Genomic DNA, 25,508 nt, shown 5'->3' on the forward strand with positions numbered 1-25,508 from the left:
GAAGAGAACCTTGACATCCAATGGGAGAAAATAGTCATACAGAGACTGCATATCCAGCTGTAATAAATCAGATGAACTCAGTACTATATAACAAATCTGTCTCAGAAAGATACAAAACTGAAAAATAAATATAGATGATAGGGATAGACATACTAGTGCTTCCCACCAGGCATCAATTTTGTCCCTCAGAGAACATTTGGCAATGTTCTCACTCAGTGTGTGTGCATGCCTTTTCTACTGATATCTAATAAATAGAGACTAGGGATATTGGTAAAATCCTCACAATTCACAAAATGATCTACATCTCCATATCACTAATAATGTCACTTTAACGAAATTCTGATACAAATGTAGAAATATCTAGAGGCAGACATTAATCATTTTCTTTGATTAAAGTTAAAGATACAGATTTATACCAAATGCAGTTTCAGAGCAATAGTAACATGAATGACCTCTTTGAATTGGTTTTGGATATTACAGAACTACAATTAGAGTTCAAAGTGCCAATGAGTATATTTCCAGTGATTAAGAATGCACTTGTAGTCAACAACAGACTATAGAATTGGACATGCATAAAATATCTCTATATGGATGGCATGGTTTTGGATGAACATGTATTTGAATCCTTAGAATATATTGTACTAGAAGGTATGAAAGGACTGATGGGTTTCTCTTAACTGTGCTGGAGAAAGGAGGAAAAGGACAAATTCAGGAGTTTAAACTTTCATATTAATGTCCACAGAGAGGATGGAGAAATGCTTTTGTCTGATCTGAAAGAATGTTTATCTTTCGTAGCTAAAGAACTACAAAGGCTTTCTGAGAAAAGGATTTCTGAGAAGCAAGCCCGGGTTTCTTCCTGTCAGTGCTGAATTATGCACACTAAATTCCCAGCCTAACAACATCTCTAGGAATAAACTGAGAACTTGTTTTGGGGGAATAGCGAGATCTTAAAACTGGAGTGCAATCCTATGAAAAGCTCCTAAGAAGGCAGAGTACCTCTCACTGTTTTAAGTTCTGCTTCACCAGCAGAATCAACTCTTCTAAGGACTTCTGAGAAGGTCAGGCTCTCAGTGAACTCTATTGACCTGCAGTGAAGTGGTTGGCCTGTAAGGCACTGATAACCCCCTTCTGGACTTAGCCCACAATTATCCTTGCTTCTCCATGTCTACCTATACTTTAGTTCTGGTGTGAAAACCAACGAAGAGCATAGTTTTGTAAGGTACACCAATTCCTGCCAGTCACCTATTTCTTGGGAGATAGAGGCAGGAGGAATAGGAGTTTAGGATCATAGCCTACACTATGACAGACCTTGTCTCAAAAAAAAATTATCAATTTCCTTCTTCAGAGACTTGAAGTTCTTGTCATACAGATCTTCCACTTGTTGGGTCAGAGGCACACCAAGGAACTTTATATTGATTGTGGCAATGGTGAAGAGTGTCATTTCCCTAATTTCTTTCTCATCCTGCTTATCCTTTGAATATAGGAAGGATACTGATTTGCTTGAGTTGATTTTATAACCTGCCACTTTGCTGAAGTTGTTTATCAGCTGTAGGAGTTCTCTGGTGGAGTTTTTTGGGTCACTTAAGTATACTATCACATCATCTGTAAATAGTGATAGTTTGACTTCTTCCTTTCGAATTTTATCCCTTTGACCTCCTTATGTTGTCTAATTGCCCTAGCTAGTACCTCAAGTACAATATTGAAAAGATATGGAGAAAGGAGCAGCCTTGTCTAGTCCCTGATTTTAGTGGGATTGTTTCAAGTTGCTCTCCATTTAATTTGATGTTGGCTACCTCTTTACTCTTTATTGCTTTTACTATGTTTAGGTATGGGCTTTGAATTCCTGTTCTTTCCAAGACTTTAAGCATGAAAGAATGCTGAATTTTGTCAAATGCTTTTTCAGCATCCAATGAAATGATCATGTAGGTTTTTTTTTTGAGTTTGTTTATGTAGAGGATTGCATTGATGGATATCTGTATATTGAAACATCCCTGCATCCCTGGGATGAAGTCTACTTGATCATGGTAAATGATCATTTTGATGTGTTCTTGGATTCAGTTGGCAAGAATTTTATTGAGTATTTTTGCATCGATGTTCATAAGGGAAATTGGTCTGAAGTTCTCTTTCTTTGTTGGATCTTTGTGTGCTTTGGGTATCAGCATAACTGTGGCTTCATAGAAGGAGTTGGGTAGTGTACCTTCTGTTTCTATTTTGTGGAATAGATTGAAGGGTATTGGTGTTAGGTCTTCTTTGAAGGTCTGATAAAATTCTGCACTAAAACCATCTGGTCCTGTGCTTCTTTTTTTTTTTTTTTTTTTTTTTTTTGGTTGGAAAACTTTCTATGACCCTTCTATTTCTTTAGGGGGGTTATGGGACTGTTTAGATGATCTATTTGATCCTGATTTAATTTTGATATTTGGTATCTGTCTGGGAAATTATCCATTTCCTCCATATTCTCCATTTGTGTTGAGTATAGGCTTTTGTAGTAGGATCTGATGATTTTTTTGAATTTCCTCAGTTTCTCTTGTTATATCCCCCTATTCATTTCTATTTTTGTTAATTTGGATACTGTCTCTGTGCCCTTTGGTTAGTCTGGCTAAGGGTTTATCTATCTGGTTGATTTTCACAAAGAACCAGCTCCTGGTTTTGTTGAGTCTTTGTATGGTTCTCTTTGTTTCCACTTGATTGATTTCAGCACTGAGTTTGATGATTTCCTGTCTTTTACTCCTCCTGGGTGAATTAGCTTCTTTTTGTTTCACAGCTTTCATGCATGCCTTTGAGCTTCTGGTGCATGCTCGCTCCCATTTCTTTTTGGAGGCACTCAGGGCTATGAGTTTTCCTCTTAGCACCGCTTTCATCGTGTCCCATAGATTTGGGTATGTTGTGCCTTCATTTTCATTAAATTCTAAAAAGTCTTTGATTTCTTTCTTTATTTCTTCTTTGGCCAAGGTATCTTGAGTAGAGTATTGTTCAGCCTCCTTGTGTATGTGGGCTTTCTGTTGTTTTTGTTGCTATTGAAGACCACTCTTACTACATAGTGATCTGATAGGAGGCATGGGATTAATTCTATCTTCTTATATTTGTTGAGGTCTGTCTCATGACCAATTATATGGTCAATTTTGAAGAAGGTACCATGAGGTGCTGAGAAAAAGAAAATGGAAAAATCTGCCATGCTCGTGGATTGGCAGGATTAATATAGTTAAAATGGCCATCTTGCCAAGAGCAGTATACAGATTCAATGCAATACCCATCAAAATCCCAACTTGGTTCCTCATAGAGTTAGAAAGAGCAATTCTCAAATTCATCTGGAATAACAAAAAACCCAGGATAGCTAAAACTATTCTCAACAACAAAAGAAATTCTCAGGGAATCAGTATCCCAGACCTCAAGCAATACTACAGAACAATAGTGTTAAAAACTGCATGGTATTGGTACAGTGACAGGCAGGCAGATCAATGGAATAGGATTGAAGATCCAGAAATAAACCCACACACCTATGGCCACTTGATCTTCAACAAAGGACCTGAAAACATCCAGTGGAAAAAGATAGCCTTTTTAACGAATGGTGCTGGTTCAACTGGAGGTCATCATATAGAAGAATTCGAATTGATCCATCCTTATCTCCTTGTACTAATCTCAACTGCAAGTGGATCAAGGACCTCCATATAAAGCCAAACAAACTGGAACTAATAGAAAAGAAACTGGGGAAGACCCTTGAGGACATCGGTACAGGGGGAAAGTTCCTGAACAGAACACCAATAGCTTATGCTCTAAGATCAAGAATTGACAAATGGGACCTCATAAAATTACAATGTTTCTGCAAAAGAAGAACGGACAAATAAGCAACCAACAAATTGGGAAAAGATCTTTACCAACCCTACATCTGACAGAGGGCTAATATCCAATATATACAAAGAACTCAAGAAGTTAGACCCCAGAAAATCAAATAACCCTATTAAAAAATGGGGGTACAGAGCAAAACAAAGAATTTTCACCTGAAGAACTTTAGATGGCTTAGAAGCATCTTAAAAAAATGTTCAAAATCATTAGTCATTAGGGAAATGCAAATCAAAACAACCCTGAGATTTCACCTCACACCAGTCAGAATGGCTAAGGTTAAAAACTCAGGAGACAGCAGGTGTTGGCAAGGATGTGGAGAAAGAGGAACACTCCTCCACTGCTGGTGGGATTGCAAACTGGTTCAACCACTCTGGAAATCAGTCTGGCGGTTCTTCAGAAAACTAGGTATGACACTTCCGGAGGACCCTGCTATACCACTCCTGGGCATATACCCAGGGGATTCCCTGGCATGTATTAAGGATACATGCTCCACTATGTTCATAGAAACCCTATTTATAATAGCCAGAAACTGGAAAGAACCCAGATATCCCTCAATGGAAGAATTGCTACAGAAATTGTGGTATATATATACACAATGGAGTACTATTCATCCATTAGAAACAATGAATTCATGAAATTCTTAGACAAATGGATGGAACTGGAGAACATCATACTAAGTGAGGTAACCCAGCCTCAAAAGATCAATCATGGTATGCACTCACTGATAAGTGGATATTAGCCTAGAAACTTGGACAAGACATAATCTACATATTAAATGATTTCCAAGAATAATGGAGGAGTGGCCCTGGGTCCTGGCAATGCTCAGTGCAGCAGTATAGGATGGGAAGGGGTGGATGGGGTACAGGGGGAGGGAAGAGGGCTTATGTGACTTTTGGGGAGTGGGGAGCCAGGAAAGGGGAAATCATTTGAAATATAAATAAAAAATATATCGAACAAAAAACTAATAAAACAAAAAACCAAACAACAAAATTATCAAAGAACAACAACTTGGAAGAACACCTGCAGATGTGTGATTCTTTCATTTATATGGTCAAAAACCTGGGAACTATGTATTTCAAACAAATCAATCCTAAAAGTACAGCGTCAAAGTGAAAAGAATGTTAAATACAGAGTTTATGGACATCAGCCTGTATTAGGCTATAACAACAGAATGTCTCAAAGACAAGGGAACTTAAATATCTTCAAAAGATAGGAGAATTTTAATAACAAAATCTATTTCCTCCAAATTTTAAGACTTGGGTTTTTTGACCAAGGCTCTGTCAGACTAGGTTTTGAGTGAGGGCTCTCTTACTCTACTTTCAATGGCCTTTCCAAAAGATGTGTGTGCTGGGAAAAAGGGAAAATACTTTGTTGTCTCTTCCTCTTCTCAGGGCACCAACTCTGTAGGAGGATGGCCATGTCTTTATTGTCTTGCTTAGCTTTAATGACCATTCTAAAAGTCCTATCTCCAAGTACAGTGATTTTGGAGATTAGAGCTCACTAGATCTGAAGGGGAAAGTAATCACAGAGCAGATTGGAACAGCATAAAGAAAAGAGTCTGGATGCATCATTTCAACTTGAAAGGCTTAAAATAATTCTGACAAATTACTTTGTTGTTTGGATAAAACAGACTCAAAGTGATCTACAATAAGATTGAAATGCTCAAACTACCTAGTATATCACAGAGGAAGGAATCCAAAGAGTTCATGATGTTGAAATGTCAGTTTCTTTATCCACTAAGCCTTCTCACTCTCCCTAAAAGAGTTGTGACTGAACACTTCTTACTTAGTGCTCAGTGTTCAGTCCTGGTCAGTAATTACTATGGAAACTATTCCCACAAAGTTGAAAGCCCTATATACAAGAAGAATGAGGGAACTACAAGATGACAGGTATCTGGCACTTAATTGTATTTGTAAGATGAATTATGTCATTCAAAAATGTATGTAAAAAACCTATCTTCTGGTAGAACTGAGCTCCTTTTGGGTGCTAACAAGTTAAGATAAGGTCATAATGAATTAAGGTGGCCTATGCTAATGCTACTGATTTTCTTATAATAGAAGGGGAATTTAGACATAAAGTCAAAGAGCACTGATGACAGAAGCAGAGGTTAGTACCACAGCTACAGGATAAAGAATACCAAGGACCGCCAGCAACCAACAGAAGCTAAAGAAGAGAAATAGAGCAGATGGGCTCTCACAAACTCCAAAGGAACCAACCTTGATAAAACTGTTATTTCACATGGCTGAACTCCAGACTAGTAGAATAAATCCCTTCTGTTTAGGTCAATCAGTTGGTGTAGCAGTCCTAAGAAACTAGACTAAATTTCTCACAGACCAAGATGCAGAGTGAAAACAATGATCATTATAGCCTGACTGAAAGGGATTCTTAGCGTACAGCTGTTCACTAAGTTTAGTTTAGATCTTTTCTGGTTACAAATCAAATGAGAATTTATGAAACGGGATTCTTGGTCCACGGGCTTTTAACATAAGAAGTAAGCACTTCCTCTAGTCATATAGGAAATTCGTACTTCTGCCCATTTGAAAATCTAACACTGTCTTTGACTAGACTCAAAAGCAAAGCAGAATACACCTGAGGAGAAAAGTTGTAGCAAGTAGTGGTGGCTGAGAAGCTGAACAGCTTAGGGCTTCTGAAAGTTTCATAGGCTTCAGCATGTGGGAGGTGGGGCATTCTGATTGCAGCCTGTGAAGAACAAATGACCTCAAAGACATTTAATTTAAGAATAATACTGAATAGTAAATAGTTCAGCCTTCAGAGTGACTGATAGTTGTGAAACAGCTCCATGCCTGATTGATTGGGTATCCTAACATCACCGCCATACAAAAACAAAGGAATGTCCTCACTGGAGGAAGAAATTATAACCCAGTGCATTAAAGCACCAATGATCATATCCTGTAGGAAATCAGTAGCAGTGGTAATATGGCTCAATGGTAGATGTTTGATTCTGTGAGTTACAATCCAAGCACCATTAAATAAAAACCAAAGGGAAAGACATTGTTGTTATTATATTTAAATTCCAGTAAATAACTAGAATCTACTAATTTAAAATTCCAATAGAAGTTTTATAAGAGAAGTGGACTAATAAAACTATGATTATTTAATGTGGAGAAAATAAGAGAAGAAAGGAAAACTAAAATATACTTAATATGTAGGAAGAAAGTATTGTGAAAAATCTAAACATAAATGTGTAAGCAATCATATTAAGAGTAGATGGATTGAATATTTTGGATATTGTGTGCTTTTGCTGTTGTTGTTTGTTTTGTTTCAATGGATGGTTGATTGTTTTTTTTTGTTTTATTTATTTATTTACTTGCTTCTTCGACAGATTCTGAGTCCACAGCTCAGGCTAGCATTAGACATTTGAAATTTTGTTTCAACTTCCAAAGTCCTGGGTTTATAGGTCTGAGCAACTGTTCTTGACACAAAAAATTAGTTTTACCTTATTGAATTATAGCATTTTTATTTCCATATGTATAATTCTGTATAGTTGATATGATATGAATGGGAAAAAACACGCCAAGTTTTATTAATTAAATGTAGTTCTATTTTTCTTGTACCTTGTTTTATGAATGACAATTCAATGTTATTATATATGTATATATATGTATACACACACACATACACACACACACACACACACACACACACACACACATATATATATATATATATATATATATATATATATATATAATGATACTTCCAAATGGTACTTTAGGACTAACAAAAGTTGTATTCTTTTAAATTAAAAATCTCTGGAAGATGGAAGTTCAGGCTTAGAAAGAAAGCTCTTAAAATTAGCATGGTAAGTGGGTGGGGACTAACATAACTTATTAGGTAAAGGTAATTGCTGTATAAGCATGACAGTCTGAGTTTAATGCAGGAAAAGACCCTCTGGTGTAAGATGAGAACTAATTATAGAAAGTTGTTCTCTAGCCTCTCCATGTGCACCGTGGCATAGGAATCATCATCATCATCATCATTGTCGTCGTCGTCATCGTTGTCATTGTCATCATCAAATTACATTAAATTGAGCCAGAACTTCTCCAATTGAAAAGGTGGGAAAAACAACTTCATTGATAGAAGTAGAAAAAGATAACAAATAGAAACATAATCAAAAAGTAACATAAGAAACATACATTAAAATAACTATGACTTAAGGCTAAGTGCTAAAAACAAATTTGTCTACAATTGGTAAAATGTAAGCAGCAACCTTATTTTTAAATATATTTTAAAAGATTTGTTTCTTTTTATATTATATGTATCAGCATTTTGCCTGTACATATGTCTATGCACCATGTGTATGCAGTGTCCTTGCAAGGCAAAAGATGGTATCAGATCCTCTGCAACTAGAGCTACCCACCATGTGGATGCAGGGTTCTTAACCAACCACTGAATCATCTCTCCAGCTCCATGCAATCTAATAATTTTTTAAAAAGTCATTAAGCAGGTGATGAAAACAAAACTGTCAGGAGAAAACATATGAGAAATAAATGCAAGTAGATACAAATATAAATATGACTAGATGCAATAACAACCACAAGAAATAGAATCTGAAGTCACCAGGAGCCACATGCTAGAAGGAGAATTGACAAGCTTGAGTTGTTCTCTGACATCAAAGGAACATTGCAGCTTTTGTATGTCTCTCTGTGTGTACTTATATATACATTATAAATAATGATAAAAGCATTAGTCTTTGAAAGTATTCTATTTTCACTTATATTTTGTTATATGAGTCTGCTGTGATATTCTGAAAACTACTGTGTGATTTGCAGCAATATACTATTTGAATTGTTTGTGACTCCTGGAAAACCACAAATGCAAAACTAGAATTTGAATGATCTATTCATGTGATAAAACAACAGCAACAACAACACCTAAAATCTATCTTTAAAATCAAGCATCATAAAATTCTCTAAATAGAGCAAGTGGTAGGAAAATCAGTCCGTGATATGAACAGACTAGATTGAACATGTGATGGTAATGTACTAGTTTGGCTCTAGTGAAAAATTAACTACTATAGGAATTGGTGTTATTTAAAGTGTATTAGTCACATGAATTCAACTTTTAACTTATATTGTATCATTACAAAAGGGAAGAGAGCATAAAGTTTTCACGCTGGGCTTGTATTTATATTATAGGCCATTATAATTTTAAAGAGTTTCTTTCACCATGATGGGCCAGTAAAAATAACCCTTTTTTATAAGTTAAAAAAATGTCTTAACAGAATATTTTCACAAAACTGTCTTTGCTGTAGGCAGGCTGCAGATGATATCTAGCTAGGTAACTCTGCCAATCTGTCCCAAAGCACAGGAGATAAAATGTTAAGCTTCAGCAGAACAACAAACCACAATATGCTTCAGTCAATCAAGACTATTCCTAAATACAAAGCATCATTCATTTGTTGGACAAAATTCAAAGCTAACAAGTGCTCCAACAATATGTTTACTTAGCAGAAAATAACAAATGTACAAGGTTCTGGATTTTTTTTTATGCTTCTGTGTTTTATCCAAAGTCACCCCACCATGACCGATCACCAAAAATAGTTAAAGCCACATTATTTCACAGACATGTTCCTTGGACATCGGAAATGAGGGAAAGAGACACTTTAGTCAAGGAAGGAGAAAAGTCCAATGTTAAGGCAATGCTTTATCAAGACATTCACAAAAGCACAAGAAACCTGACTGATTGATCAGTATGTAGTGTTTGTTTGTTTGTTTGTTTGTTTGTTTTTCTCCTGATTCCTTGAAGCATTTTATGGGTTTGGAAGAGAGAGTCAGGAGTTGATACTCAAATTCCTTTCTGTCTGCTGTATTAGTGGTACAAGTTCACTCTGTAGGAATTAACATCCCTCTTTGTTCAAATAATCAGTCACTAGAAAATGTACAGTCTCTTTGAGTTGTAGTAGTCAGCCTCAGGTAGTGGACTGAGACCATTTCTGGGGAAAATATGGTCAAGCAAGTAAGTGCTTGGTCCTGGAGGGGGGGCTACTCAGTCTATAATGTTTATACAAGAACCCAGTGCTGAAATCAGCACCACAGGCCCAATATCTCCATACAACCGAATTCAGGGTATAAAGCAAGAGTGAAGCTACTTTCTGTAATGTGACAGAGAGAATAAAAGTTTGGACAAGGAGAAGTTAAATACATCTGAGGCTCAATGTACTTGTTTGCAACAAATATTAATGAACCTAGAGTATATTGGTCAGGAAATTATCAGTGTACCACATCCAAAGCAAAACTCAGAAAGCTGTCCTTTGAACATGAGACTGTATCAGATATAATTTCTAAGTGTGTAAGCTAGAATATCTGCAGACTCCATAATTAAAAGAGATTCTTTGGCCAGGATATTTCTACCCAAGTAACTATCTACTTTGACATATCCAAGTCTCTCTGATTTACCAATCCTTTCTTTGAGAGTCCTCAATCCTTTCTTTGAGATTTTGGTTTGGCCAGTAGTATCCAGCAAAAATGATAGTATGCTTGAGGCTAGACTTCAAGACGACTTTAATGTTTGTCACTTTTGAAAGACTGCTTGGTAGCAAACTGAAGTATTTGACTACACAGGAGAGATTAATTGTTGAACAGGAAGTGCTTTAAGAAAAGTCAACACCTAGCCAAAATACAAGTTCACAAACAATTATAGGAGACACCAAATTATTCAGAAGAGCATAGCCTGCACTGCCAAAGCCCTAACAATTTACTAATTAGATGCTTTCCATTTGAAATAATCAAACTTGGGTTATTTCATTAAATAAGAAAAGCCAAAGACTATTAAATATCTAAATATGGGTGAAACTATCTTTGTTTTCATCTTTTAATCACATGTTAGGTTTATGATGTTAATTAAAACATTGACTTCAAAGCTGAAGGATTTATTAAAAGAAGGTCAGACAATAAGAATTTTAACTAGTATTTTAATTATTTTAGCTAACTAACTTATTCACTTATTCTGAGACAGGGTCTCCATATTATGGAGCCAAAGCAGGTCTCTGACTCGAACCTCTTGAATTTGAAGGCAATTCTCAACTGACATTTTATTATGTTTTATCACAGCCAATAACAGTTCTGTGCTCTAATTATCATTTTAGTTTATAGTTAATATAGAGAAAATCTTTAAGGATTTTGCAAATTCCAAAGGGTAGTTTCTGAAATATATCTAGTAACTTTTCCTTTGACACCTACAGGTATTGTTGAATATCTTCATAAAGAATAGTTACTGACAAACCTTATAAATAAAAATATCAATTTTTTTGCGGGGAGTGGGCCAGATAAAGCTGTTTATTTATTATATAGTTACATGTTTCAGTATGTAACTCATCAGGCTGGCTTTATGGCCGGAGCATATGGTATTACAAGCATAGGCCACTGCATCTTGTCAGGCTTGTTTTGATACAGAAACCTCAAAATCAGAGATGGTAGGTGTAGCACAGCAGACACCGGGAGATGATGAATCCTTGCCTCAAAACCAAAATGGACAACAAATCCCAAACAACAGAAAATAAAATAAAATGAACAATAAAACAGGGATTTGATCCTTAGTACCACAATTAACAAAAACACACCATGAAGAACACAACAAAATGCTGGGTCCTGTTTTTGTTGTTGTTGTTGTTGCTTTTTTTTTAATCCAGCTTGTTTTTCTGTCTTTTTATTGGCAAATGGACACCAGTGATATTGAGAGATCTTAAGGACCAATGATTGTTGCTTGAAGATATTTTTGTTGTTAGACATAGAATTATGTTTGAATGGTTTCTTCTTTTGGGTTTTTTTTTTTTTTTTTTTTTTTTGAGAAGACTAGTTTCTTGCTTTTTCTTGGGAATATTTTCCCAAGAAAATATTCCCTCCTTGTGTTGGAGTTTCCATCTATTATCCTCTGCAGGGCTGGATTGGTATTGCTTAAATTTGGTTTTGACATGGGATATCTTAGTTTCTCCTTCTATGGTAATTGAAAGTTTGATTGGGGTATAGTAGCCTTGGCTAGTATTTTTATTTTCTTGGGGTCTGTATGACTTTTGTCCGAGGTCTTCTAGCATTTAGAGTCTGTTTAAAAGTCTGATGTAATTCTGATAGGTCTCCCTTTGTTTATTACTTGACAGTTTTCCCTTACAGCTTTTAATATTCTTTCTCTATTCTGTCCATTTGTGTTTTGATTATTATGTGATGGGAGGAATTTCTGCTCTCGTTCAGTCTGTTTCATGTTCTGTAAGCTTCTTGTATACTCATGGGCATCTCTTTCTTTAGGTTAGGGAAGTTTTTTCTATAATTTTGTTGAGGATGTATACTGACCCTTTGAGTTGGGTATCTTCACTTTCTTCTATAGCTATTATTCTTAGGTTTGGTCTTTACAATGTGTCCTGGATTTCTTGAATGTTTTGACTTAGGAGCTTTTTGCTTTCTGTATTTTCTTTGACTGTTATTTCAATATCTTCTATGATATTTTCTATGCCTGAAATTCTCTCTTCTATCTCTTGTATTCTTTTGGTGATACTTGCATCTGAGACGCCTGATATCTTTCCTGGTTTTGCCATCTCTAGGGTTGTCTCCCTTTCTATTCTCCTTAATGTTTCTATTTGAATTTTTATTAGCTTCAGAGTGTCTGGCTTTATGTGGAGGTCCTTGATCCATATGGATTTGAGCTTAGTACAAGGAGACAAGGATGGATCAATTCGCATTCTTCTGCATGCTGACCTCCAGTTGAACCAGCACCATTTGTTGAAAAGGCTATCTTTTTTCCATTGGATGTTTTCAGCCTCTTTGTCGAGGATCAAGTGGCCATAGTTGTGTGGGTTCATTTCTGGATCTTCAATCCTGTTCCATTGATCTTTCGGCCTGTCACTGTACCAATACCATGCAGTTTTTAACACTATTGCTCTGTAGTATTGCTTGAGGTCAGGGATACTGATTCCCCCAGAATTTCTTTTGTTGCTGAGAATAGTTTTAGCTATCCTGGGTTTTTTGTTATTCCAGATGAATTTGAGAATTGCTCTTTCTAACTCTGTGAAGAATTGAGTTGGGATTGTGATGGGTATTGCATTGAATCTGTATATTGCTTTTGGCAAAATGGCCATTTTAACTATATTGATTCTACCGATCCATGAGCATGGGAGGTTTTCCCATTTTTTGAGGTCTTCTTCCATTTCCTTCTTCAGAGTCTTGAAGTTCTTGTCATACAGATCTTTCACATGTTTGGTAAGAGTCACCCCAAGATACTTTATACTGTTTGTGGCTATTGTGAAGGAGGTCATTTCCCTAATTTCTTTCTCAGCCTGCTTTTCCTTTGAGTATAGGAAAGCCACTGATTTTCTTGTGTTGATTTTATAACTTGACACTTTGCTGAAGTTGTTTATCAGCTGTAGGAGATACTGAACTCTTTCGTTCAACTCCTTCACCTGTTTGATTGTGTTTTCCTGAGACCATTTGCTTGTAAAATTGTCTTCCAGCCTTTTACTCTAAGGTAGTGTTTGTCTTTGACCCTGAGGTGTGTTTCCTGTAAGCAGCAAAATGTAGGGTCCTGTTTACGTATCCAGTCAGTTAGTCTGTGTCTTTTTAGGGGCATTAAGTCCATTGATGTTAAGAGATATTAAGGAATAGTGATTGTTACTTCCTATCATTTTTGACGTTATTTTTTAAATTTGATTGCTTAACTTCTTTTGTGTTTGATGAAAGGTTACTATCTTGCTTTTTTGAGGGTGAAGTTTCCCTCCTTGTATTGGTGTTGTCCTCCTATTATCCTTTTTAGGGCTGGGTTTGTGGATAGATATTGGGTAAACTTGGTTTTGTCATGAAATATCTTAGTTTCTCCATCTATGGTGATTGAGAGTTTTGCTGGATATAGTAGTTTTGGTTGGCATTTGTGTTCTCTTAGAGTCTGCATGAGATCTGCCCAGGACCTTCTAGCCTTCATAGTCTGAGGTGAAAAGTCTGCTGTGATTCTGATAGGTCTTACTTTATATGTTACTTGGCCTTTTCTCTTACTGCCTTTAATATTCTTTCTTTGTTTAGAACATTTGGTGTTTTGATTATTATGTGACGGGAAGTATTTCTGTTCTGGTCCAGTCTGTTTGGAGTTCTGTAGGCTTCTTGTATATTCATGGGCATCTCTCTCTTTAGGTTAGGGAAGTTTTCTTCCATAATTTTATTGAAGATATTTGCTGGCCCTTTAAGTTGTAAATCTTCACTCTCATCTATGCCTATAATCCTTAGGTTTGGTCTTCTCATTGTGTCCTGGATTTCCTGGATATTTTGGGTTACAAGCTTTTTGCATTTTGCATTTTCTTTAACTGTTGAGTCCATGGTTTCTATGGAATCTTCAGCATCTGAGATTCTTTCTTCTATCTCTTGTATTCTGTTGTTGATATTTGCATCTCTGTCCCCTGATTTTTTCCCAAGGCTTTCTATCTCCAAAGTTGTCTCCCTTTGAGTTTTCTTAGTTGTTTCTATTTCTGATTTTAGATCCTGGATGGTTTTGCTTAGCTCCTTCACTTGCTTGTTTGTGCTTTCCTGTAATTCTTTAAGAGATTTTTGTGTTTCCTCTTTCATGACCTCAGTCTGTTGACCAAAGTTCTCCTGTATTTCTTTAAGTGTTTTTTTGTGTTTCCTCCTTGTTGGCTTTTGTATTCTCCTGGATTTCTTTCAATGATTTTTGTGTTTCACTTGCAAGGGCTTCTAACTTTTGATCCATTTTCTCCTGAATTTCTTTAAGTATGTCCTTCATGTGTTCCTGTACCAGCATCATGACCAGTGATTTTAAATCCAAATCTTGTTTTACTGGTGTGATGGGGTATCCAGGACATGCTGGTAGAGGAGAATTGGGTTCAGATGTTGCCATATTGCCTTGATTTCTGTTAGTGACGTTCCTGCGTTTGCCTTTTGCCATCTAGTTCTCACTGGTGTTACTTGGTCTTGTCAGTGCTGGACTCACCAGTGCAAGCTGCCCCTTCCCCGTTGGCCTCTGGTGCACAGCTTACCCCCTGCACTGCCTGTAGACAGGGTGCTGCTACCCAGGCTGTTCAGATCCCGAAGCAGGCACGCGAAGGCTCCTGCTGGGGCCCGCTGGATTCACTGGAGCACACCGACTTCTTCCAGCTGTCCGCCCGGAAGCCCTGCTAGCCTCTTGCAGGACCTGGAGATGTGGTGAGGCTGCCCAGGCTGATCTGGATCCAGAAGCGGAGAGAGTTGAGCTAAGGGCTTCTGCCTGAGGCCTTGCCCCAGATTGTGTCTGTGGACCAGATGGAGCCCGTGTGCACCCCCAGGGAGCGCCTACGGTGTATGCTGCTGTGACCTCCCCTGTGTTCTGCTCACTCTGCTGGGCAGCCAATCCCCCAACCGGGCTGGCGCACACAAGGTTAGCCTGGCCGCCCAGGCCCTGAGTCCAGGCAAAATCCTGGGAGGCCAAGGTCCGAGCAAAGTTCCCCTAGGGCTATGACTGTTAATTGGGTCCGCCAGGCGACCTGGATGGCGGGCATATGTGTTTCCTCTTTAAGGGCTTCTACCTGTTTACCTAAGTCCTCTTGTGTTTCTTTAAGGCAGTTATTTATATCCTTCTTAAAATCCTCTGTCATATTCATGAAATTGGATTTTAGATCTGAATCCTGCTTTTCAGGATTGTTTGGAGTATCCAGGGCTTGGTGTGGTAAGAAAACTGGGTTCTGATGTTGCTAAGTAGCATTGGTTTCTGTTTCTTATGGTATTGCTCTTGCCTTTTGCCATCTGGTTATCTTTAGTGTTCACCACCCTTGCTATCTCTGACTGGAGCCTCTCCCTCCTCTAAGCTTGCTTGTATTAGAACTCCTGGGAGTCCAGCTGTCTCTGTGATCCTATGTTTCTGGGATTCTGTTATCCTTAGATCCTGTGTGTGTCAGAGCTCCTCCGAGTCAATCTGCCTCTGGGATATGGAAATCCTATTGTGTTTGAACTCCTAATATCCTGTTGTGCCAGAGTTCCTGGGAGTCAAGCTTTCTCAGGGTGTTGCAGGAGTAGGTGGCAAGCCAGAGCCCTGTGTCTGCTCTGGACATAGTTGCAAACATGAAAAAAAAATGTGTGCCTCTCTCTGTCGTGTTGGGGGTTTCTGAGACTCTGGTTTCCAAGAAGGTGGAGGGGGTCCCAGTTATGCCAGGTGTTATGGCAGATGTTGTGGCCACAACTGGGATTTTAGGTGTGTCAGAGCTTCAGTTTCCTGAATGTATAAGATCTCCTGGGAGTCAAGGTTCCTCCAGGTGTTGTCCTAGTGGGTAGGGAGTCAGAGTCCTGGGTCTGCTCAGGGCAGAGTTGCAAACTGGAAGGGACCTGTGACTCTGGCTGATCAAGGGTTCCTGTATCCATGAGTTCTGGAGGGTTCATTTACTCCAGGTGTTGGGGCAGATGTTGTAGCCTCACTTATGATGCTGGGTATGTCAGAGATCCTGAGAGTTGTGTTTCCCCTGGGTGTTGTAGGAGTGGCTGGGTAGCCAGCACCCTGTGTCAACTACAGGCACAGGTACAAATCTGACTGTCAGTTTTCACTTACCTTCTAGGTCAGCTTTTCACTGTGAGAATAATGATAACATTTTCCTATGGAACAAATGGGAAGAGATAATTTTAACCCATACAATTTTCTTTATTAAATTGGTAGCAAGTTTTCCATTTATAAAAGCACATGTTCTCAAAACTGAAGAGAGTTCAACTGTGCACCTTGAGATTAGTCTAAAACTACAGTGAAAATAAAAGAATGGCTATCCTCTTGATAGGAAAAAAATCAATTAACTGAGCAGCCTGCAATTCTTGGCCATTACAAATCTTTCCATAGAACCTCAGGAGGATTCTCCCCAAAATGAGTACTTTCCCCAATCATTATCTCAACCCCACTCAGCAAATGGTATCCATATATATGCAATACGATAGATAAAATAGATGTTTGTCTAATAAGGAACAATTAGTTTGAAAGAAAGCTATTTTCTGGTAGGTATGTCTAGTGAGATTTTTCTTCAATAAAGTTATTACTGACTCTTTAGGACTTTTGAATCATACATCCCAATCACACTCATTTCCAAATACTCCCAGGTCTGCTCCCACCCTTTTGACTCCCCCCAAAGATGGAAGAAGAAGAAGAAGAAGAAGAAGAAGAAGAAGAAGAAGAAGAAGAAGAAGAAGAAGAAGAAGAAGAAGAAAAGAAGAAGAAGAAGGAGAAGAAGAAGAAGAAGAAGAAGAAGAAGAAGAAGAAGACGACAAGCCCAATTTGTGTTGCCCATATACTCACTAGAGTATTGTCAAACTCTCAATAGCCAGTTCCTTAAAGGGAACTACATCTCCATCCCCCTCCAAATGCACCCTCTGCCAGAAGCCCTCAGTTGTGGAATGTTGTAACTCAGCATCTTTACCACAAGTTTTAAGAGATCTCTTTGATGTTTCCTGTTCAGGCTGTTACTTTTTTATGGGGGAGGGGGTAAATAAGGTACAGTTTGGCATTGTCACCAAAGGTATCTATGTACTTCTTAACTGTAAGTCTGCAGTCATCAATACCATTGTAAAAGTATCTTCCTTGCTCTTTACATAAGCATATAGTATATACTACCCTTTATTTTCTGGTTTCAGTGTGTGCCTTGGATCTCAGCATAGTGTTCATAGATAGTACAGAGCATAAATATCAATATGGTCGTCTCTTGCAGCATGGACCACAGACAGCCTGGCTAGCACAGGGCAAGGACATCAACATGGCCTCAGGTTTAACAAAGTCAAGGATACCAATATGGTCCCCAACAAAAGCCAAGCTCAGGAGCATCAATATGGCCTCAGGTAAAAGGGATATGTTAAGGTTCATGGTTCTCCTGCAGCAGGGTATCAGGTTCATGATCCATGTTAGCCACCAAGGGCCATACAGATGTCCATGGTCTGTATTGCTGCCTAAAGTTATGTTACTGTCCATGGCAATGCTGTTGCTAGTAGCCATGTTGATATGGATGGTACAGTGACCTTAGAAAATGGCTAGTGGGATATTCACATTTGTGTGTGTGTGTGTGTGTGTGTATGGGTGTAACCTTGAATAAAATTTTATCCAATTAATTGTACATGCTGAAAATATGTTGTTTATTGCTGTTGTTATTGTTTTGTTTGTTTTGTTTTTCAGAAATCATTATAATAGCAAAGTATTTTCTAGGTTCTTCAACAGACAGGCTTCATAACAGCCGAAGGACAAGAGAAAAAATTAGGTACAAAAATTAGTCTAAAAAGCATTTAAATGCTGATATGTTATATAATATTACTTAGGCCTTTTGGCAGTCTTGTGAAATGGAAGATGCCCAATTTATGAGAAATGTATTTCTTTATTTTAAGATTTATTTATTATATATAAGTACACTGTAGCTGTCTTCGGACCTACCAGAAGAGGGAGTCAGACCTCATTACAGATGGTTGTGAGCCACCATGTGGTTGCTGGGATTTGAACTCAAGGCCTCTTGAAGAGAAGTCAGTGCTCTTAACAGCTGAGCCATGTCTTCAGTCTGTAAATATTTCACAATACATGCACTGTGACATTTGTTGAATAAGGATTAGTGAATGCTGCCTATATATCCAACTTTCTAGGCCCTAAGCATATTTGAATCATGATGAAGATAGGTACTGTCCTCATCAAAATTCTATTCTAGAACAGAGAAGTCTGTGATAAGCAACTCAGGAAGTAAATATGCAAAGTAAATTCCAATAGAAATAAAGTACAGGAAATGTGATGTTAACTAAGGCAAGTTAGGAGTGAGGACTGGAGGTTTCAAATTTCATTTCATGACAAAGCTGACTTGAGATGGCAACATTTGGGTTGAGTCTTAAATGATGAAAAATAGAGATAGAGAGCCCTTCGACAAGCTGTGATTGAAAGTTCTCAAAGAGAAAATAACAAGTAGAAAGCTCCAAAGTTGAGAATAAACTTAGCATGATCAAAAGTCAGGAAGGCTGGTGTAGCTGAAGTGTGGTAAGCTGGAATGAATCATTCTGAGCCTTAGAAACCATGACAATGAATTGAGGTTGCATTTTGAATACAATGGAAATTCAAGAAAGAGGTCTCACTGACCATAGGCATAATGCAGACTAAACTTTTAAAGAACATTATAGGAACAGAAGAAGTAATTTAGTTGGAATGTTGTTACATTCAATCAGAGAAGAGAGGTGATTGCACTAGGTCCAGGATTCAAAGTTATTATCTGTGAATTATTTTTGTCCTTTCATGGAAAAATAGATTTGAAATATGCCATGGGAATAGAAGTGATATGTGGTATACAAAGAACTTAAGAAGTTAGACCCCAGGGAACCAAATAACCCTATTTAAAATGGGGTACAGATCTAAACAAAGAATTTTCACCTGAAGAAATTCGGATGGCCAAGAGGCACCTAAGAAGTGCTCAACATCATTAGTCATTAGGAAAATGCAGATCAAAACAACCCTGAGATTACACCTTACAGCAGTCAGAATGGTAAGGTCAAAAACTCAGGAGACAACAGGTGTTAGCAAGGATGTGGAGAAAGAGGAACACTCCTCCACTGCTAGTGGGGCTGTAAGATGGTACAACCACTTTGGAAATCAGTCTGGCGGTTCCTCAGAAAACTGGACATGACACTTCTGGAGGACCCTGCTATACCTCTCCTGGGCATATACCCAAAGGATTCCCCAGCATGCAATAAAGACACTTGCTCCACTATGTTCATAGCAGCCTTATTTATAATAGCCAGAAGCTGGAAAGAACCCAGATGTCCCTCAAAGGAGGAATGGATACAGAAAATGTGGTATATTTACACAATGGAATACTACTCAGCAATTAGAAACAATGAATTCACAAAATTTTTAGGCAAATGGTTTGATCTGGAAAATATCATCCTAAGTGAGGTAACCCAGTCACAAAAGAATTCACATGGAATGCAATCTCTGATAAGTGGATATTAATTAGCCCAGAAGCCCTGAATACCCAAGGCACAAATCGCATAACAAATGACTCCCATGAAGAAGTATGGAAAGGGTCCTGATCCGGGAAAGGATTGATCTAGCATGGGAAGGGAATATAAGGACAGAGAAAAAGGAGGGATGTGATTGGAGGGGAATATAAGGACAGAGAAAAAGGAGGGATGTGATTGGAGGGGAATATAAGGACAGAGAAAAAGGAGGGAGGTGATTGGATGCGAATAAAAGGACAGAGAAAAACAAGGGAGGTGATTGGTGAAGAAGGTTTATGGGACATATGGGGAGGGGGGATCCGGGAAAGGGGAAATAATTTGGAATGTAAACAAAGAATATAGAAAATAAAAATATTAAAAAAGAAAAAAATGTAATAAAAATGTAATAATAAAAAAGAAGTGATATGGGGGTTAAGGACAAGGAGGGGTGAAAGATGACATTGGGCTTCTCAGTTGTACCATTCAATAAAAAAAGAAACAGGCTGGGGTGCCAAATTTGGGGTACAAGTGTTTGAAAGTAAGCAGGACTGTCTGGACTTTGTTGAATGTGAAACCACTTAAAGGTTTGGAAATGAGTGAGTTGACTGTAAATTTGAATATGGTGGCCTGGGACTCAAAGAGAAAATCTGGGCAAGTGTGACTGCCACAATCACCCTTGTCCCTTAGCAAAAACGTGACTGTTCATAGCTACAGGCAGGAAAAGTCTAGTTTTATTCAGTCATAACAAAGAATGAAATCAGGTTATTTGCAGGAAAATGGGAATAATTGAATATAATAATGAATAAGGCCAGTCTCAGACAAATATGTTTCCGTCATTTGTGATTTCTAAATTTTATATAGTTACAGAAAACCATGTATTCACATATACAATAAAGCTAGCTAGAGGAAAAGGGCAAAAAAATGATGTGGGGAAAGGGGAAAAAAGGAATGAGGGATATAGATATGGGTTGTCTTTGTTCAACACACAATAGATAATAACATGAAAATAATTTCTGTAAAATTAATTTGAAAATAATAGTAAAGGGTAGGTGTAAAAAACAGCTGCTTCTTGTGGGTTCCTCCTCTGGCAGTAGACTCTGCATTTAGAAAATAAGTTCATAGAGACCAGAGATCACTAGGATGGACACTACCTAAGATACATGTTGACAATATCAAAGTCTTGGGTATCAGTTAACTATTGGTATCAACAAAATAATGTTGGCTTTGTTTTAAAAATATTATTTTAAAATTTATTTTCTCCTTCCATCACATCACATCAACCCCTTGCCATTCCTGTTGTCCCTTGTTACTAGGAGACAAGATCTGTATGGTAATCCCTATTTCTAACATCATGTAAACTTGATATAGATGCTTTCATCTTAAATGTAATATATTCAATCCTCAGACAAACAGCCCGGCATTATCTCACATCTCCTTTAAACTATGATTTCATTTTCACCCTCTTTATAAAGCAATGCCTTCCCTGCAAAGTACCTACACCTTCTGTCTTAGATTCCCCCTTCCTTTCCCTCTTTTGAGACCATTCTATGCAACGCCTCTCCCTTTCCAACCATTTTTAGGAAACAGCCCTTGTAATGGTTAGAATGTCATATAACCAAATTAAAGCAACTATTCAAGCATATTTAGCAGTCATTCTTTTTTGCCTTTTTAAAAATTAGTTTTACTTACAATATAAAATTATGACTTCATTGATATTTACACATGCTTATATTCACCTCAATTATCCTTTTTCTGTTCCCTCTGTTCCCCCAAGTAATCTCTGTCAGCTTTCAAGGCTTATATTTCTATATTTTGTACATGACAACAAGTATGTAGCATTTAATCACTAGTTCCTCTGTTGTTCTTCCTTGTTTCTCGCTCACATTTGTTTCCTTCCCCACCAGCCAGTCTGCCTTCTAGAGTCACTAATTTCATTTATGATGTATAAAATCTTCCCTTTCCTCCCACACTGGCCCTTCTTAATCTCACTTGCTGCCTTCATCTTCTCCTCTCCCCATCTTTCTATATCAGTGTTCCTAAAATTTACCTTTTTTGAATTCTTCCTAACTTTAACTTCCATATATATTTAAACAAATTCTACAGTATTATAATGCTGTCTCAGGTCTGTGCTTTTGTCTTCATTCCAAAGTGTTCCTTTAAGCAGAAGACTTACATACCGGGATTTAACCACCATGTGACATCTACACTTAGATAACTAAAGACATGTTGGCCAAAATGCAGGCATTTAGTATTTATCCTCAACTCCTTTTTTAGCCTTAAACATCATTTCTTACATATGCTATCAGCTCTGACTTCAAAATCCGTACTAGTGCTGCCTTCCATCTATTACCACTCTAAGCCTAGCTACAGTCACTTGCTAGATACTTTCCTAAATTGATTTCTCCCCTGTCTTGTTTTGTTCTCTATAGAGCAACCAGAGATTTTTGTAAACTATAAATCAGATCACATTATCACATCACTCCCCTGTTAGAAACTCTCTAGAGGTTCCCATTATACTCAGAAAAGAATCCAAATTTCCATCTAACTTCAGAAGCTTCTGCCTATCTTTATGGTTTTATCTCCTTACTATTTTCTACTTTCCTCACACTGCTCTCTTTTTATAATCATTTGAACATGAACAATCGAAATTCATTGTTGCCTCAGACTCTATCTGATGCATCTTCTTTCTGGAGTGGTCTTCCTCTGTGTATTCTTACTCTGATCCATTCTTGCCAACTAGTCTAGTGTGACTTTGTCTAAGACTTTCTTTGACTCTAAGGTACTATCTGCAATTGTGACCATTCAGTGTCTGCCCCCATCCTCAGTGTTTTATTATTATAATTTGCTGGAAAATGTTGTCTGATTAATCTGTTTGTGTATGTATCTTCCCTAGAATTGGTCTTAGGCAGAGCACAGACTTTTGCTCATATCTGCATTCTAATAGCCAGGCAATAACTATATGGTAGAAACAAATATGTAACTTTGTGAATAAGTAGTAGTTAGTAAATGAATGAATAAGGGAAATCATACAATCCATGGGAGGAATGGATTTTTGGCGATAGTATACTCTGAGACAGATTTTCACTATGTATCTCAAGTTGGGTTTGAGTTCAAGAATCCTGTCTCTGCCCACTGAGTGGTAAGATTAGAATGTCTATGTACCAGGAACACAGTGATTTTAATGTTACTTTTACATGAGATGCTAATGAAGCTTCTAAGTAGAAATGTCTATAGGATTTTAGATCTGTAACTTTCAAGAATTGCAGGCTTAGCATTTTTTTAAAATGAAAAAGACATTTGTGATAATTTTCTGCTGATCATATAACATATCAACACAAACACAATACCTTAAAATAACAGTAATTCATCACTGTGGTGTTAAGAAAGTTAGAATTTTTTTATTTTTTAATTTAATATAATTGTCATTTACATTGGTAAATGTAATTTACCAATTACATCAAATGGTAAAACCTTTCCCAGTTTCCCCTCTCCCCAAAGACCCCCAACTCCTACTCCCACCCCTTGCCTCCAAGTATATGCCCCTCCACCTGACCCACTCTCACCTCCTGCCCCCTCGATTTCCCTTTGTTGGGGCATCTATTGAGCCTTCACATGACCAAGGACCTTCTCCCAGTGATGCAGGACAATGCATTCCTCTGCCAAATTTTTTGGCTGGAACCATGTGTAGCCCTTGATTGTGATGATTTAGTTAGTCCCCGGGAGTCCTGAGTCATCTACGTAGTAGCCCACCTCATTGTTCTTCCCATGGGGCTGTAAACCCCTTCAGCCCCTCCAGTCTGCCCTCCATCTGCTCCAATGGGGACCCCTTGCCTGGTCCAATGACTGGCTGCTAGTATTTGCGTTTGTATGTGAAAGGCTCAGGCAGTGCCTCTCCAGAGACAACCATGACAGGGTCCATTCAGTATGCACTTCTTGTGTTCCATAGTAGTGTCGGGGTTTGGTGATTGTTTGTAGGATGAATCCCCAAATAGAGCAGTCTCTGGGTGACCTTTCCTTTAATCTCTGCTCCACACTTTGTTTCCATTATTGCTCCTGTGAGTATTTTGCTCCCTTTCGCAGAAGAACCAAAGCACCCCCACTTCAGTCCTCCTTCTTCTTGAGCTTCCTGTGGTCTGTGAATTGTAACTTGTTTATTTTGAGCTTTTGGGCTCACATCCAGTTATCAGTGAGTGCATACCATGTGTGTTATTTTGTGATTGGGTTACCTCACTCAGGATGACACTTTCTAGTTCCACCCATTTGCCTAAGAATTTCATGAATTCATTGTTTTTAATAGCTGAATAGTACTCCATTGTGTATATATACCACAGTTTCTGTATCCATTCCTCTGTTAATGGACATCTGGGTTCTTTCCAGATTCTGCCTATTATAAATAAGGTCGCTATGAACATAGGGGAGCATGTGTCCTTATTACATGTTGGAGCATTTTCTGGATATATTCCTAGGAGTGATATAGCTGGGTCCTCGGGTAGTCCAACATCTAATTTTCTGAGGAATGGCCAAACTGATTTCCAGAGTAGTTTTACCAGTTTGCAATCCCACCAACAATGGAGAAGTGTTTCTCTTTCCTCATATCCTCTCCAGCATCTGCTGTGCCCTGAGTTTTTCTTAGCCGTTCTAACCTGCGTGTGGTGGAATCTCAGTGTTATTTTGATTTTCATTTCCCTAATAACTAAGGATGCTGAACATTTCTTTAGGTGTTTCGGGACTGTTGAGTTTCCTCAGTTGAGAATTCCCTGTTTAGCTCTGTACCCCATTTTTTAATAGGGTTATTTGACTCTCTGGAGTCTAATGTCTTGAGTTCTTTGTATACATTGGATATTAGCCCACTATCGGATGTAGGATTGGTAAAGATATTTTCTCAATTTGTTGGTTGCCGTTTTGTCCTATTGACCATGTCTTTTGCCTTACAGAAGCTTTGCAGTTGTCAATTCTTGTTCTTAATAGCATAAGCCATTGATGTTCTATTCAGGAAATTGTCCCCTGTGCCCATGTGTTCCAGGTTCTCCCCAACTTTTTCCTCTATAAGCTTCAGTGTATCTGGTTTTATGTGGAGGTCTTTGATTCACTTGGACTTGAGCTTGTACAAGGAGATAAAAATGGGTTGGTTTGCATTTTCCTGCCTGCTGACCTACATTTGAACCAACACTATTTGTTTAAAATGCTGTCTTTTTTCCCCACTGGATGTTTTTGCTCCTTTATCAAATATCAAGTGACTGTAGGTGTGTGGGTTCTTTTCTGAGTCTTCAATTCCATTTCATTCATCTTCCTACCTTGCCTCCTTACCAATACCACACAGTTTTTTTTTTTATCACTATTCCTCACTAGAAGAACTTAAGGTCAGGGATGATGATTCCCCCAGGAGATCTTTTGTTGCGGAGAATAGTTTTTGCTATCCTGGGTTTATTTTTTTTGTTGTTGTTGTTGTTTTGTTATTGTTGTTGTTGTTATTCCAGATGAATTTAAGATTTGCTCTTTCTAGATCTATGAAGAATTGATTTGGAATATTGATGGGGATTGTATTGAATCTGTTGATTGCTTTCGGCAAAATGGCCATTTTTACTATATTAATCCTGCCAATCCATGACCATAGAAGATCTTATCATCTTCTGAGGTCTTCATCGATTTCTTTCTTAAGAGGCTTGAAGTTCTTGTCATACAAATCTTTCACTTGCTGGGTTAGAGTCGCACCAAGGTATGTAATATTATTTGTGACTATTGTGAAGGGTGTCATTT

The sequence above is a fragment of the Apodemus sylvaticus genome, chromosome X (assembly GCF_947179515.1).
Source record: "Apodemus sylvaticus chromosome X, mApoSyl1.1, whole genome shotgun sequence".
NCBI lineage: Eukaryota > Metazoa > Chordata > Mammalia > Rodentia > Muridae > Apodemus > Apodemus sylvaticus.